Raw genomic sequence first — 6,000 nt, forward strand, 5'->3', positions numbered from 1 at the left:
CATCCTTTGTCATCTGATACTGAGACAAGAAGGGACAGGATCTTGACCATTGGAAACCAGAATTCAGAGATGAAAGGTTCAGAGATTGCAGAGCTTGTGGATATCAGTGATGAGGCTCTGTGAAAAGATATCACTGTGGATATCAGTGATAGGCTTGGCCAAAAGATAGTTTGAGTGTCTCAGGGCTGTTATAGAGATCAATCATGGAAATACTATAAGTTTGGAGATTGGAGAATGTGTGAAGTCTGTTATCTGGGTGCCTACTAGGGTAAATGAATGTGGTTGAGTTGGGACAGCACACTGGGTACCTCTAGTTGAGTCAGTGATGATCATCACTGCCTTTTGAGGCATTGATTAAACAGCTAGAGGTAAAGCAGGTATCCTTGCTAGTTTCTAATATAGGAACCATACCTCATCTCAGTAACCAGAATCTTCTTTAGTGGTTGAGAGTGTTCTGCACTCATTGGATAACTGAGACAAACAGCAGCCTAGGTGGTTCCCATTGCACCTCACTAATGGCCCATTAGGGAGTGTCAGTAAGAACTCACTGCAAGAATCGTGTCTTGTTAGTAATCAAAGCAGCATTAAAATCCCCTAAGGCACTATGGGCACTGCCTGTCTGGTTTTTTGTGCATGGAAAACATGAAGGAACAGTGCAATCCAGTGACACTTTCTTGTTGCCACAGACTCTGGTCTGACTTTATTCCTTTTTCTGGCTGAATATTCCATTATATGTATATACAACATTTTGTTTATCCATTCCTCAGGTGATGGACACTTGGATTGCTTCCATCTTATGGTGATTGTGAATAAAGCCACCATGAACATCAGTGGACAAAAATCTGTTCAAGTCCGTGCTTTCAATTCTTTTGGGTATATGCCTTGTAGGCGATTGGGTATGTCATAGGGTAATTCTATACTTAGCTTTCTGAGGAACTGCCAGTCTTCCACAGTGGCTGCACCATTTTATATTCCCACCAGCATTTTAAAATTGGATTGTTTATTTATTTATTTTTTATTGTTGAGTTGTAGGATTTCTTTATATATTCTGGATATCAGAACTTGTGGTTTCCAAATATTTTCTCCCATTGAGTAGGTTGCAATTTCACTTTTTAATTTTTTTAAAATTTAAAAAATTTTTTTAATGCAATTTTGTTGAGATATATTCACATAACATACAGTCATCCATGGTGTACAATCAGTTATTCACAGTACCATTATATAGTTGTACATTCATCACCATAATCAATATTTGAACATTTTCATTACCACACAAAAAAAGAATAAGAATTAAAGTAAAAAATAACACCCCATATGTATTTGGAAGATCCGAGAGCAGAGACATGAATGCGCACTTGCACATTGGTGTTTATGGAGGCAGTATTCATGATTTGCAATGGGTGGAGGTGGCCTAAGGGTACACTGACAGGAACAGAAAGGTGAACTGTGGTGTATGCATACAATGGAATATTGAGCAACTGCGAGAAGTGAAGCTGTGAGACACTCAAGGAGGTGAATGGATCCTGTAGACAGCATGTTGAGTGAAGAAACCAAGGTAAACATTATAATGCCTCACAAATATGGACTAACTACAATGTGTAAACTCAGAATTAAATCTTAGAGCACAGCCTAACAGGGAAATGATTACTGTAATGGTCCTTAGATTGTAAGCTCTTACAGCAGTCAAATCTATTCCTGAATTGTAATGGCTATCTCCGAACAGTGAGACGTTGATCCCTTAATGTATAATCTGGAACATTTGGTATCTGTGTTACACCTGAAACTCAGAGCTAGCACTTGGCAGATATGAATGCCAGTATTAATGCACACAGCAACTGTTAAATGAAAAAAGTTGAAATAGAGCCAAGACTTCAATTAGAGATATGAATAAAGCAGATCTGGTTAAGACTAGAGCAAATTGGGCCAAAGGGTAAAGGTTGAAACTGTGTTCCAACTTCAACTTCCATGTGAGACCAAGGGAAGAGATGTTTATTTGGTACAGGATCTATATTTTCTCAGGTCCCAGAGGGAAGAAATATTCAGTATCTGGTTTCCCTGCAGGTGTGTCTTAGAAAATTGCTCCACCCTTTGATGCCTCGGGTCACTGTGCTTTTCTGCCCAGCAGGTGACGCCTGTTAGCCTGTAATTCTTGACTGGTGTGAGGAGGTATGGCCGTGTTCCCCCAGGCTCTGGGGTCTGGTTCTGAATGGAAAGGGCCCCACCCCTTTCCTCCTAGAGAAGACAGACCCCCCAGGTGGAGGTCATTAGCATTTCAATGGTCTCGCTCTCTGCTTGTGCTGTCTCCACCCTTCCCCAAGTCACAGCCCTGGAAACTGAAAATGACTGGGGCTTTCTCCACTGAGCCAAAAAAGAAACAGATAGTCCCCTTCAGACCCAGTCCAAGGCTCTCCCCCAGGTCAGTCATCAACCAAAGCCTCTGTCTGTTTTTTGGGGATGCGTACCTGTAGTGAGCAGTTCACACTCACTACTTAAAACCCCAGTTGGAGCTCAGCTGAGCTATATTCGCTTGCTGGGAGAGAGCTTCTCTCTGGCACCACACGGCTTTGCAGCTCAGGCTATGGGGGAGGGGGTCTCCCAACCTGGTTCTGCAGGTTTTACTTACAGATTTTATGCTGTTCTTGGGCATTCCTCCCAATTCAGGTTGGTGTATGATGAGTGGATGGTCTCGTTTGTCCCCCCGCAGTTATTCTGGATTATTTACTAGTTGTTTCTGTTTTTTTGTAGTTGTTCCAGGGGGACTACTTAGCTTCCACTCCTCTCTATGCTGCCATCTTGCCCGAGTCTCCAGGATCTATATTTTCTAAACAATATAACTTCTACAGTCATTCTGTTCAAACACTGCAATTACATGGAACTTTGAATAGGAAGTGAGCTACGGTAGGTCTGTATAGATTAGAATGAAATAGCAACACATCCTGAAGTAATTTGGGTGGAGAATAAAAATATATATATTCGAGGCCCCCCTGAAGAGCTGGGGGAGAATGCAGAGGTGTTGGACTTCCTCACCTGGATTGTTGCTGATGTTCACACGAACATTGGGGACTGACAGCTTGATGCTGAGCCCTCTGTCTTGGGGCTGGCCCCTGTGAAGATTGTTGCTGTAAGGAGAGGCTTAACCTGCTTATAATTGTGCCTAAGAGTCTTCCCCCTGGGTGCCTCTTTGTTGCTCAGATGTGGCCTCTCTCTCTCTAAGCCACCTTGGTGGGTGATCTCACAGCCCTCCCCACTACGTGGGACCTGACTCCCAGGGGTGTAAATCTCCCTGGCAATGCAGGATATGACTCCTGGGGATGAATCTGGTTCTGGCATCATCATATCAGCTTCAGTGGCTGAGAGATTTCAAATGGAGTCAGGAAGTCACTCTGGTGGACATTCTTATGCACTATATAGATAACACTTTTTCAGTTTTAATATATTGGAATAGCTAGAAGAAGTAAATACCTGAAAGTACCAAACTCCAACCCAGTAGTCTTGACTCTTGAAGACAACTGTATAACAATGTAGATTATGAAGGGTGATAGTGTGATTGTGAAAACCCTGTGGATCACTCTCCCTTTATCCAGTGTATGATGGATGAGTAGAAAAATGGGGACAAAATCTACATGAAAAATAAGGTGGGATGGAGAGGGTGATTTGGGTGTTCTTTTTTTATTCTGATTCTGATTCTGGTGTAAGGAAAATGTTCAAAAATAGATTCGGGTGATGAATGCAAAACTATTAAGATGGTACTGTGAACAGTTGATTGTACACCATGGATGATTGTATGGTATGTGAATGTATTTCTATAAAACTGAACTAAAAAAACAAAAAGTACCCCGACATCGCACACCCCCATTCCTCCCTATTCATTTACTTTTTGCCCTCAGTTTTCTATTCATCTGTCCATACACTGTATAAAGGGAGTGGGAGCAACAGTTTTCACAGTCACGTAGTGTAAACTATATAGTTATACAGTTGTCTTCAAGAATAAAGGCTACTGGGTTGCAGTTCAACAGTTTCAGGTATTTCCCTCCAGCTATTCCAATACAATAAAAACTAAAAAGGAATATCTATAATGCGTAAGAATATCCTCCAGAATGACCTCTTGACTCTGTTTGATATCGATCAGCCACTGAAACTTTGTTTCATTTGTCTTCCCCCTTTTGGTCTAAGAAGGCTTTCTCAGTCCCATGATGCAAGGAACAAACTCATCCCAAGTAATGTCCCACATTGCCAGGGAGACCTCCACCCTTGGGAGTCATGTCCCATGCAGGAGTTGACTTAGGCCACATCTGAGCAGCCAAAGAGGTTCTCTGGGGGTGACCCTTAGGCACCATTTTAAGTAGGCTTAGCCTCTCCTTTGCAGCAACAAATTTCATGATGGCACCCCCAAGACCAAGGGCTCAGCCTTTCAAATTGGTAGTCCCCAATGTTTGTGAGAATATCATTAATTCCCCAGGTGGGGAAATGGTTTCCACACTCCCCCCCCCGCCAGGTTCCTCAAAGGGGCTTTGCAAGTACATTTTTGTTCTCTGCCTAAATTACTCTGGGATGTATTGGAGCTTCACACTAATCTGTACAAACCAACCAGGTTTCACTCCTTATTCAACATTCCATGTAATTATGTTTGAATAAACTGACCATACAAGTTGTTCCAGGGTGCCAATGCTGGCATCATGCAAAGTACCATAAGTGGACTGTTTGTTTTTTTTTTTTTTTAATTCATTTTATTGAGATATATTCACATACCATGCAGTCATATAAAACAAAGTGTACATTCAGTTGTTCACAGTACCATTACATAGTTGTGCGTTCATCACCAAAATGAATCCCTGACACCTTCATTACCACACACACAAAAATAACAAGGAAAATTAAAGTGAAAAAGAACAATTAAAGTATAAAAGCACACTGGGTGCCTTTGTTTCCCTTCTCCCATTTTTCTACTCATCCATCCACAAACTAGACAAAGGGGAGGGTGGTCCATGTGGCTTTCCAAATCACATTGTCACCCCTCATAAGCTACATTTTTATACAGTTGTCTTCAAGATTCATGGATTCTGGGTTGTAGTTTGATAGTTTCACGTATTTACTGCTAGCTACTCCAATTCACTAGAACCTGAAAAGGGTTGTCTATATTGTGTGTAAGAGTGCCCACCAGAGTGACCTCCTGGCTCTTTTGGAATCTCTCTGCCACTGTAGCTTATTTCATTTCCTTTCACATCCCCCTTTTGGTCAAGAAGATGTTCTCTATCCCACGAAGCCCAGTCTAGATTCCTCCCCAGGAGTCATATTCCACGTTGCCAGGGAGAGTCACTCGCTTGGGTGCCTGATCCCATGTATGGAGGTGGGCAGTGATTTCACCTGCCAGGTTGGCTTAGCTAGAGGGCCACATCTGAGCAACAAAGTGGCATTCGGGAGGAGGCTCTTAGGCACACTTACAGGGAGGCCTAGCCTCTCCTTTGCAGCAAGTCTTTGGATTGGGTTTTAAAAGGGGGTTTATTTAGTTGCAAAGTTACAGTCTTAAGGTCATAAAGTGTCCAAGGTAATGCATCAACAGGTACCTTCACTGGAGAAAGGCCACTGGCATCCAGAAAACCTGTTAGCTGGGAAGGCACATGGCTGGTGTCCTCTTGCTCCCATGTTGCATATCAAAATGAAATTCTCCAAATGTTGCTCTTTGGGCATTTTGTCCTCTCTTAGCTGCAGCTCTTCCAAAATGTCACTCTCAGTTGCTTTGAGGTCCCTCACTTTGTGAATTCTTTATATAGGACTCCAATGAACTAATCAAAACCCACCCTGAATGGGTGGGGCCACATTTCCATGGAAACATGCCATCAAGAAGTCACACCCTAATCAAAGGTGTGCGGGTGACTGAGCTTGTACCTCGACTTACCAGGCCTGGGCCAGGGGACCTGATATCACCCCCTGGGGAGGGTAGTGGGTACGGGCGTTAGTGCCCTGTGCAGCCCCCCCGAGCCTGGGGAGCGAGGTCAAGGC

This window comes from Choloepus didactylus (assembly GCF_015220235.1).
Source record: "Choloepus didactylus isolate mChoDid1 chromosome 11 unlocalized genomic scaffold, mChoDid1.pri SUPER_11_unloc6, whole genome shotgun sequence".
Taxonomy (NCBI): domain Eukaryota; kingdom Metazoa; phylum Chordata; class Mammalia; order Pilosa; family Megalonychidae; genus Choloepus; species Choloepus didactylus.